We start from the raw sequence: 12,492 nt of genomic DNA on the forward strand, positions 1-12,492 counted from the left end.
AAAGTTTTAAAGAGTCAAAATAGAACCAAAGAGTTATGAGATTAATTGCAATGGAATAGATCCTTAATTTTGATTTTCTTCTATCCCATATCAGATGGATCTTCTGACATGATACAGAAATTTTGCATTTTCTTTTAAAAAGTATGCTTTAATGAAGGAGAGAGCCATTCTCCAACTCCAAAGCCAGCTTTACTTTTTAATTAAACTGGGACTACAAGAAGACAATTTTTGTTAAGTGTCTGTAGCGAGCAGCAGAAACAAACATTTAGGAAGACATAAAATTTTATCCTGTTAGATACATGATATACCAACAGGCCAATTTACTCTTTCTTGGAACATTTTTTTCTGGATGATTTGTCCTTTTTCTTCAGATATCTCATTTGTACAGCTTTCTTCAGATTCCCTAGCCTTCATTCTCCTAAAAGACAAAAACAAAAATCTTTCCCCAACCTAACTTTGGGGAGGTTCCCTTTTGGCAAGTTAGATCTGACCAAATGAAAAGCAATTGTTAGTTGCACAAATTAATTTAAATTGAATGGTCATGCTGGGTGATGAACTATCACCTCTTGTAATCAAGAGGTCTCTCTTGATCAAATTGAACATTTATCAATTTTGATGGTATCTATAGCTTTTCTTCTCCTGTAGAAACAAAATCAAAACCTTGTCCACAGTGTAACACACATTCTGGTTTTCATTCTGAGGCCAGCACATCCTTAAAGTATATAGGTTGATTAAATTCTGTAGTTTTTTCTATTATCCAATGTCTCTCTACAGCTGTTGTTCCTTTCCCATTAGCATTGAGAAAATTCCAAATTAATAAAGCATTATGTAATCTATTTCTGGGGGGTTTTGTTACCCCTTTCTATTTATTTAGCATATCGTTTAGAGTTTGATTTGATCTTTTTATAACTGCTTGGCCTATAGGATTATGTGGTATACCTGTAATATGCTTTATATTGTAATAAGCAAAAAAAATAGTTTCATTTTGCCAGAGAAATATGCTGGAGTATTGTCAGTTTTAATTTGTGCTGGTATACCCATGATGGCCATAACTTCTAGCAAATGTGTGATTACAGAATCATCCTTTTCTGAACTCAGAGCAGTTGTTCATTGAAATCCTGAATAGGTATCAATGGTATGGTGTAGATATTTAAATTTTTGAAATTCTGCAAAATTAAACATATCCATCTGCCAGATTTCATTCCTCTGAATACCCTTTGGGTTACATCCTGCTGGTAATGGAGTTTCATTGTAAAAAGAACAAGTGCAATATTTCCTTTTAATTCCCTTTTCTTGTTGGCAAGTTATAGAAGATTCCTTTCTTTTTTTGTGAGCTAGAGAAGAGTGGATCAGTAGTCTTTATCCAAGGGACAGTTGTGAGCTGCCTTGTGGGTGCTGGGAATTGAACCCAGGTCTACTAGAAGAGCAGCCAAGGCTCCCAACCACTGAACCATCTCTCCAACCCGAAAATCCCTTTCTTAAACCCTTACTACTGACATGATTTTTTATGTAATTCTGAGGCCTCCACTACATTTCCTGTCAATAGTTTATTGATCTCATCATTACCTTGTGCTAGAGGGTCTGGCAGACCTGTATGGTATCAGATGTGAGTTATATATAAGGAATGTTTCCTATTCCTGGTTGTATCTTTTAACTTAATAAATAAATAACCAAATTAATTCTGACTCATTAGCGATAAATTCTGGTCTCAATATATAACACCATTCTTTCAGCATACTGAGAGTTAATAACTATGTTGAGAGGTCCCCCAAAATCCATTAATACCATCAGAATAACATATAATTCTGATTTTTGTAAAAACTTATGTGGAAAAGATCTCAGAGTTGATTTGAGACTTCATCTTAGCAGGAATAGACCAGTAGAAATTATAATAGCTTTAACTAATGACTAAATTGACAAATTAGGGGCTGAAAGTGAACTTTGGTAAAGAGCTTGCAATAATTTTCTGGGATAGATTACAAACAATATCCCCAAAGTGACAGATTTAACATGTAAAAAGAGCTAATGGGATCCTGCCTGGCATTGTATGGGATACATCAATATCTAGAGTCCCTACATTTTACTACAGACACAGACCCAAAAGGAAAGGCAGGTTACACATAAAAAATTAAGTGGTTCAAAGTCCTTATAATTCAGAAGGGAGGGGTACAGCTGTGTTTACAAGGCCTTCAATAAGAATGTTCATTTATAGAAGTTTGCCAAAAAATTCACTTTATGGTTTCTCCTGAATTTTTTGTTCTCTCTATCACCTCAAGCAGTACGGTTTTTTTTTACAATAGGCATTTGGTTATTTAATTGCTCTGCAAAGGGGTTTCTTCTATGATGGCAGGAAAGGATTGAACTGAATTTGCCTTGGGGGCCTGTGAGAGGGCACTAAGGGAGTTTTCCAATGGCAAAGGCAAAGGATTACCTTGTCTGTCCCTTGTTGATCTACATACATTAGTTCAATATTTGCATTTACCACATCTTCTGCATAAACCAGAAGGGAGGGGCCTTCTGTTGCCATTGTTCCTTGAAAAAACATTGTTTCTAAGAAAACCCTATTTACAGTTCCTTTTTAGGTGACTTTGTTTATCACAATTAAAGTGTCTGACATTATTATTTTTCTTCAAACCACTGGAAATCACCTATCTTATCTAAGTGTCATCATAATCATGAGATTTTAGAACTGATTTTTGTTTACTCCTCTTATATGGTAAAATTATCATTTCCAATACAATATCTTCTCTCTGAACTAAAATTCCTGAATGAGAATACCTAGAGGGTAAATTAACTAAAATGCAACCAAGCTTTGGAGCCACACCATCCACATGTGCATGCTGTATTTTCTTTTTCACCAATGCCAATTCTTTCTCAGCTTCAGCTAATAATTCTCTTGGACTATTTAAGTCCTTGTAACCCTCTAAGGTTTTGAAAAAATTATTCAGTTTATCATTTTTTTCCTGACAACAGTCCATAGATGGGAAATGTATCTGAATAATCTTTGAAAGTAATTAAGAGTTGTAATCCATCTCTCCTAAATTTGCACCTTTTGGGTCTAATTTTTTTGTAGACCTATTTCATATCCTAAATAATTAATAGAATATCCTATTTGTATGTTTTCAGGAGCAATTTGTAATCCCCAAAAAGGCAAAATTTTCTTTACTTCTTCAAATATTCTTTCTAAATTATCTGCATTTGAATCAGCTAGTAAAATATCATCTATGTGATGATGAATTATAAAAGTAGGAAATTGTTTATGTATTACTTCCAATAGTTGTCATATAAATATTGGCACAGAGTTGGAGTATTTAACATTCCTGGTGGGAGAACCCTTCATTGATACCTTTTAACTGGCTGAGAATTATAAGTAGGCACCATGAAGGCGAATCTTTTTCTGTTCCTTTCTCGTAAGGGTATCGAGAAGAAACAGTCTTTTAAATCAATAACTATAAGAGACCATCCTTTAGGTAACAGAATATGCAAAGAATTCCAGATTGTAGAGAGCTCATTGGTTGAATTATCTTGTTAACTGCTCTTAGGTCTGTTACCATTCTGTACTTACTAGATTTCTTTTTGATAACAAACACAGGAGAATAACAAGGACTTCTTGGTTCTTCAATACCATGAGCATTTAGCTGCTCTTGTACCAGTTCTTCCAAGGCCTGCAGTTTCTCTGTTGTTAAAGGCCCTTGCTGAAACCATTTAGGCTTGTCTGTTACCATTTTAAAGTTTAAAGCTGTTGGTGTCTTTGAAAGATCTACAGCTGTTGTGTCCTGTTCTTGTACAATCTGGATGGCTGGTGACTGTTCTTTATATCTTCTAATATTTCTCTCAGAAACATGTGTTAGTTTATGGTTTGTTTCTGAGGTTGGAGGAATGTTAATCTGGGTATTCTATTGTTGTAATATATCACAGTCCCATAAATTCATAGCTATGTTAGCCACATATGGCTTTAATTTTTTATGTCCTTCTGGCCCTATACATTCGACCCATCTTGTGCTGTGTTTCACTTGAGACAATGTTTCAATCCCTAACAGGTGAACATTGATCTCCTGAAGAGGCCAATTTGGATGTCAATATTCTGGTGCACTTATTTGCATGTCCACATCCATGTCTATAAGACCATCCATGAGGATGTCATTTATTCATATTTTTAATTTTGGTCTTTGTTCATTTATAGAAGTTTGACAAAAATTTTGCTTTATTTTAATTTTGCTTGAATTTTTTGTTCTCTCTGCTATAGTTGTTCTATCACCTTGAGCAGTATAGTTTATTACAATAGGCGTTTGATTGTTTAATTGCTCTGAGAAGGGGTTTCTTCTACTTTGGCAGGAAATTACTGAAGTGAATTTGCCATGGAAGCCTGTGAGAATTCCCTCAAGGGGTTTGCTGATGGCAATGGCAAAGGATTAACTTGTCTGCCCCTTGTTGATCTACATTCGCTAGTCCAATGATTGCCTTTATCACACCTTCTGCATAATCCAGAAGGGATATCTTTCCTATTTCTTCAATTCTGTCCCAAAAATTGAGACCTGCCATTTGGAATAAAATTAGAGTGTGGTCATCATATAAAGTTTGTCTTTGTATTTCAACAAAATCACCATCTCCAAGAATATGATCATGGGACATTTTTATACTTCTAGCCCTATATTGTTCTTTGTTTTTGCCTCCTCTTTCCACCAGGTTTTCCATTGTAACTGTGGCCCAGCCTCTAGGACTTCTATAACCAAATCCTTAAAGTCCAGAGCATTCTATTACAAGTTGACCACAAGTTTAATATCTCATTTACAAATGGAGAATACATACCATAGCTTCTTTAAATCTTTTCAAATCTAACATTTCCACTGGAGTCCAGTTAACTCATACATACCCTTGAGCATTTGGCGCTTTCTATAAGGTTACTGGATAGATTAAGTTTGTTTGAAAAGAGGCTGTTTGTCTGTAATGATTTAATTCATTGCTGAGATAGGTTCACCTTTAAATTTTTCTGTCTGTGTCTGAAAAATCTCTATAATTTGTTTAAAAAAGATTTTCTAAACCTTTTATCTTGACACTCAAATTAACCAACCTTTTTAATGCTAAAATAAAAATGACCAAACAAATAATATTCATAATTGATGTTTTATAAATCCCATCAACATTAATTATCCTCTCACTCAATTGTTCCATTTTCAGACTGCCTAATGTGTTATCAAACAGAGACCAAATTTCCTCCATTGTAAAAATGCTTCCCATTTTTTAATATGGGAAAATTTTCTCTTTTAACTAATTTCTCCCTTTAAAATATCTTAATTGACTCACCAAGTCTGATTATTACTCAGAACAGTAGAAGTCCGGGGGAGTTTCAAAGCAGCTATCTAGTGTGACAGTAATCTGAGATGGGAATCCAGAGAGAGCCCACAACCCATGAGGAGAGAAAAAGCCAAAGAGACTCTGGCATACATGTGGTGGACACTCCAGCCACATGCAGCTCAGGCCTGAGCCAGGGGCCTGAAGGCCACGAGCAATATTTTAGTGAATTTGTGCCACAAAAGTTAGGGTACCATGTGTAAGATGAATTGCTAAATGGCCTTACTAATAAAAAACCTGGAGCCAGATACTGGGGTAAAAAACTGAGAGATCAGAGGAACAGGACAAACCCCAGCCAACTTCACCTTACCAATGCCTCAGCTTCCCAAGAGAGCTACTTCCTGTATACTCATGCCTATATACCTTTCTGTTCTGCCACTTCACTTCCTTTCTCCATACAGCTACATCACTTCCTGTCTATCTGTACAGACTTCCAGACCTCTATGGTTAGTGCTGAGATTATAGGCATGTGCTACCACACCTGGCTCTGTTCCCAATGTGGCCTTGAACTCAAAGAGATCTGGATGGATCTCTGCCTCCTGAATTCAAGGATAAAAGGTGTGTGTTACCATTGCCTGACTTCTATGTTTAATTGAGGGACTGGCTTTTTCTTCTGATCCTCAGATAAGCTTTATTAGGCTGCACAATATATTGGAGGATACAATATATCATGACAACATCCAGAGTACAAAACTTAATTCCTAGCTTCCTGATAGAGACTCAAAACCTGAAATGATATACAGGAAGTTAAATGAATCCTTTTTCTAGAATTAGTTAGTACTCTATATGACCATTAATATCATGACAAATATATATATATACATACATATATACATATATATACACATATATACATATATATACATACATACATATGTTGAGATATATTTATATCTTATGAAAAGTGTTAACAGACAAAACCAAAAGAATTATGAGCTTAGTTTGAATAGAATAGTCCTTAATTTTGATTTTTATTCTGTCCCATATCAGGTAACTCTTCAGACATAAGACAGAGATTTTGTATTTTACTTTAACAAACCTGCTTGGATTTAGAGATGGAGAGAGCCACACTTCATTTCCAGCCAGTTTTAATTTTCAATTTAGTTGGGACTACAAAAAGACCATTTGTATTATATGTCCATAAAGAACAGCCAAAACAAACATTTAGGAAGATTTATGAAAACTTATCCTGTTGGAGATGTAATATACTAATAGACCAATTTAACGTTTTTTCCCCCAACATTTCCTTTGAATGTTTCTTCCTTTTTCATCAGATGTCTCATTTGTCCAGTGTTCTTCAGATTCCTTAACTGGATGCTTTCATTCTTCTGAGAAGACAAAAAACAAAACCCTTCCCCAACCCTAATTTTGGGGAGGTCCCCTTTGGCAAGTTATATCTGATAAAAAAAAAAAGCCTAACATTTGTTAGTCATAGAAGTTAGTTTAAATTGAATGGTTATGCTGGTTGATGAGCTGTCACTTCTTCTAATTAAAAGGGTCTTTCTTATTCAAATTGAACCTTTATCAATTTTGATTCATGGTTTCTCCTGAAAATTTTGTTTTATCTTCTATAGCTGTTCTATCATCCAGAGCATATGGCTTTTCCAATAGGCATTAATTATGTTCTTTAATTACTCGGGGAAGGAGTTTCCCCCATGGTGACAGGGAATGACTGAACTGAATTTGACATAGGGGTCTTTGAGAGGCCTATCAAGTCATTTACCAATGGCAGAGGGTTACCTTGTCTGTCCTTTATTGATCTATATTCATTAGTCCAATGTCTGTCTTTGCCACACCTCTTGCATACTCAAGAAGGGAGGGACATTCTGCATGGATTATTCTTAGAAAAAGCATTGTTTCTAGGGTGACTTGATTATAATCCCTCTTTAGGTGACCTTGTTTACCGAAATTGAAACACCTGATATTTGATTTTTTTTCTTCAAACCTTTGGAAATCACCTCTCATATCTAAAAATTATCATGTTTTTCAGATTCAGTATTGATTGTATCTCATGTCCACTCCTCTAAGGGTGTTGATCTTGCCTTTAATCACCTAATTACCCTTTTGCACTGTGCATTAGTGTTTTCAAAAGTCAGAGATTCAATTATTATTTATCTAGCTTCTGCTAGACAAATTTACTACTATAAGTCAATCTTTGTAAGAAATCAGTGAAGGTTTCTTTGGGGCCTTGTATAACTTTAGTAAATGACTCAGTTTTTTTTCTACTTCTTCAATTCTGTCCCAAGCATTCAAGGCTGCTGCATGGTATAGAGCCAGGTTTAGTCATCATATAAAGATTTGCTTTGTACAACAGCGTAATCTCCCTCTCCAAGAGGTTGTTCTTGGGGGATTTTCATACCTGTAGCCCTACTTCATTGTTCAATGGTTTTAGCCTTATCTTTCCACCAGGTCCTCTATTGTAATTGAGGGTCAGGCTCTGAGATTGTTGTAACCATGTCTCTCCAGTCTTGAGAGATAGTTTTATTATAAGTTGACAACAAGTTTAACATCTGCTTCACAAAAGGTGAATGCACACCATATGAGACTATTGCTTCCTTGAATCTCCTTAAATCTAACATTTGAACAGGAGTCTATTAAGCTCTTACTCACCCTTGAGGATATCTACCATTTGGCAGTTCCTGTAAAGTTACTGGGTAAATTAAGGTTGGTTGTTTGAAAATCTTAGGTTGTTCCTCTCAATCTTATAATGCAATGCTGAGATTGGTTCTCCTTTAAATTACTTGTTCTGGGTCTGAATGTCTCTATGATCCTTTTTAATTAGTTTTTCTAAAACTTTTATCTTGACACTCATATTAACTATTTTTTTAGTGATAAGACAAAAATGATCAAAGAGATAATATTTATAATTGACACTATATAAATCCTATCTAAATTAATTATCCTCTCATTTAATGTCTCCATTTCCATACTGCCCAGTGTATTGTCATACAGAAACCTAATTCCCTCCATTTTAATAGTTTCCCATTTTAATGTGGGGAAAAACTCTCTCTTTTAACTAACTCTGCATTTGAGAATTTCCAGTTGTCTCACCAAATCTGCCAAAGTTTACAATTCAGATGATGGTGAAGTGAGGCAGATACCTACTGTGACAGTGGCCCAATAAAGGGGTCCAGGGAATACCTACAACCCACCAGGAGAGAGAACCTGTTATCTGAAAAATGCACACAGTAGATCATGAGGAAGAAACTTGTGTGGTGGGAGCTGCCTAAAGGTAGAGGTGGCTGATGATGAGAGGGGATAACTTCAGCAGTATTCTGAGCCCATGTGCCTATAAAATTTGCAGCAGACAGGCTATAATAGAAAAAAATTCCAGGCTTACTTAGTGGGCTTCAGGAACAGAAAAGAAATCCTTAGCTGTTGGGTTATCGACTCTGTGTAGCCCTAGTCTGTGCTGGTGGCTGCAAAGCCACAGATGAGTGGCTTTTTTGTGAGTTCATATCTCACAAGTTGGATGCCAGATGTGGGGTGAATTCTAATTGATCTTAATGATAAAAACCCAGAGCCAGATATTGGGGTAAATGCTGAAAGATTTGAGAGACAAAGAAACAGCCAGCCACGCACATCTTACCTTGCCAACTCTTCAGCCTATAAGGGCCAAGCTCCTGTCTCTGTCCAACTTATATTCCTTTCTCCATCCTACCATATCACTTCCTGTTTCTTCTTCCCACGTGCTAGGATTAAATGCATGTGCCACCACTGCCTGGCCAATAGTCACTAGCTCCATACTCTGATCTCTAGGTAAGCTTTAGTTGTTAGAGCACAAACAAAATATTACCATAGTTGCCTGGGGATAGGGTGGGGACAAAGTACTTCATCTGGATAGAGAGGAGACAGATGTAGTCTGAAGGCAAATGGCAGTTTGTAGAGCTAAAAGGGGAAACCCCATGTTAGGATGAGGTGTTTAATTTTTTGATTGGAATGGTTAATTAGGGCAGCCAAAAAGAGACTTTTGATTGCCAGACTTCAATACTTTGATAGCTGGACCTTAGTAGCCAACCTCAGGAGGGGAAAGTGCCCAAATAAGGGTAATTACTTTGGTGGCTAGCTTTAGGAATGTAATCTAACAGTTTTTATTAAGGAAGATAGAAATATCTTTCATATTCTTGGATTGGTAGAATTAACATAGTAAAAATGGCTATTCAAGCAGAAGTAATCTACTGACTTAGTGCAATCCCTGTCAAAATTGCCGCCCCAGTTGCATGACAGTAGGTAGGACTCCTGCAGTAGGTCTGACTACCCTCCACTGAGTAAATGAACAGGACCTACAGATGCAAGCAAAACCAAGAGAATGCAAGAGAGGGAGGAGAGAATTTCTGGCATTGAAGATACAACACAGGAAATAGATTCATCAGTCAAAAAAAAATTAAAGCCGAAAAAGTCGTAACACACAATTTCCAGGAAATCTAGGACACCATGAAAAGACCAAACCTAAGAATAATAGGGATATAATAATAATAATAATAATAATAATAACAATAACATAACAATAATAATAGTATCAGGTCAAAGGAACAGAGAATATATTCAACAAAATCATAGAAGAAAACATTCCCAACCTATAGAAGGAAATGTTATGAAGATACAAGAAGCTTACAGAACTCCAAATAGACAGGACCTCCCCCAAAAATACCCTCACTACATAATATTCAAAAAACAAACATACAAAATAAAGAAAAATTAAGCTCTGCAAAGAAAAAAATCCAAGTAACATATAAAGGCAGACCCATCAAAATAATACCTGACGTCTCAATGGAGACTCTGAAAGTCAGAAGGTCTTGAACAGACATTAAGAAGCCATTGGTGCCAGCCCACACATTATACTCAGCAAAACTATCAGTCGCCATAGACAGAGTAAACAAGATATTTCATGATAAAACCAGATTTAAACAATACCTATTCACAAATCTATCCCTACAAAAGCACTACAAAGGAAACTCCAACCTAAGAAAGTTAGATGCATGCATGAAAACACGGCAATAGATAATCCCACACCAACAAACCTCAAAGAAGGGAAATACACACACAAACACACACACACACACACACACACACACACACACACACTACCACCAAAAAATTAATAGGAATTAACAATCACTGGTTATTAATATTCCTTAATATCAATAAACTAAATTCTTCTATAAAAAGACCCAGGCTAACAGAATGGATATGAAAATAGGATCCATCCTACTGCTGCATACAAGAAACACACCTCAACTTCAAAGACAGTTACTACCTGAGAGGAAAGGGCTGGGAAAAGTTCCAGTCAAATGGACTTAAGAAGTAAGCTGGTGTAGCTATCCTAATAGCTAACAAAATAGACTTCAAACTAAAATTAATCAAAAGACATCAAGAAGGCCATTACATACTCATCACAGGAAAAATCCATCAAGATGAAGTCTTAATTCTGAACATTTATGCCCCAAATACAAGGGCACCCACATTTGTAAAAGAAACATTACCAAAGCTTAAATTGCATATCAAACCCCACACACTAATAATGGGAGACTTCAACATCCCACTCTCACCAATGGACAAGTCTGCCAGACAGAAACTTAAAAGAGAAATAAGAGAACTAACAGAGATTATGACTCAAATGGACTTTGTAGAAATCTACAGAACATTTCACTCAAACAGAAGAGAATATACCTTCTTCTCAGTACCCCATGGAAACCTCTCTAAAATTTACCACATACTCAGCTACAAAGCAAATCTCAGTAGATACAAAAAAAGTTAGAATGACCTCCCATATTTTATCTGACCACCATGGCTTAAAGTTAGAATTCAAGAACAACAAAAATTACACAAAGCCTACAATCTCATGGAAACTGAATAATGCTCAACTGGATCACCACTGGTTCAAGGAAGTAATAAAGAAAGAAATTAAAGACTTCCTAGTTTCAATGAAAATTAATGTACAACATACCCAAACTTATAGGACACTATGGAAGCAGTACTAAGAGGAAAGTTTAGAGCTCTAAATCCCCACACAAACAAGTTGGAGAAATCTTACACTAGCAAGTTAACAGCCCACCTGAGAGCTCTACAAGAAATAGAATCAACAGTTTGTTTCAATTGACCAACCTGTCTCTTATTATGACTGTATCATTTGGTTTTTAAAACTATAGGTTTTCAGTACAACTGGAAATCAGGGATGGTAAAAGTTCCAAGAGTTCACTTATTGTTTTTAGTTATTTCAGCTATTTGTTTATGTTCTTCTTGTTGTTTATCCATATGAATGTGAAAATTTTCCTCTGATGATCTGTTTAAAATTGAGTTGGAATGGTACATTCTTTTTTTTATTAATTATTTTTTTTTTACAATGTAATATAGTTCTATAAATCAGCTATGGATTCCCTTGTTCTCCTCCCTCCCACCCCCTGGGATGGTACATTCTGATGGTGAAGCTTGGCTATATTTTTCCCACATGAATTTTTAAATTTTTTATTTCCAGAGATCTTTCACTTTGGTCCTTTTTCTTACTATTGATTTCCTTTCCATTTTTAGGTATTGAAGCGTATTATTCACTTAATTCTCCTGTTTTTGTGTATGTGTAATTCTGGATTTCTTATTTAATTATTATTATTCCCACAAAAATTGCATCCTAGCAGTAGCATCCCTTCCCCCCATCCCTTCCGACCACCATGCCACACTTCCTCTCTCCACTAGACACATTGCTTCTCCTTTTCCTTCATAAAGAGCAGGCCTCTCAGGGAGGTCAAACAAACACAGCATAACAAGATGCCATTAAACCCAACACAAACCCTCTTATCAAGGTTGGATGAGGTAACCCTGTAGGAACAAAATTGTCTCAACAACAGGCAAAAGAGTCAGAGAGAGACATGCAGTCCCACTGTGAACAGTCCCACAAACACCCCAAGCTAAACAACCACTGCATGTATGCAGAGGACCTAGCAGAGACCCATGGAGGCTCTGTGACTGCCCCTTTAGTCTCTTTGAGCCCCTGTGATCTCTGCTTAGTTGATCCTGAACACCATGTTCTCATTGTGTCCTTGACCTCCATTACCCCTACAATCCTTCTTCCTCCTCTTCCCTAGGGTTCCTGGTGCTCCACATAATATTTGACTTTTTTATTCATCTACAGTAATTTTCCTATCA

Source organism: Peromyscus leucopus, chromosome 1 (assembly GCF_004664715.2).
Source record: "Peromyscus leucopus breed LL Stock chromosome 1, UCI_PerLeu_2.1, whole genome shotgun sequence".
Lineage (NCBI taxonomy): Eukaryota > Metazoa > Chordata > Mammalia > Rodentia > Cricetidae > Peromyscus > Peromyscus leucopus.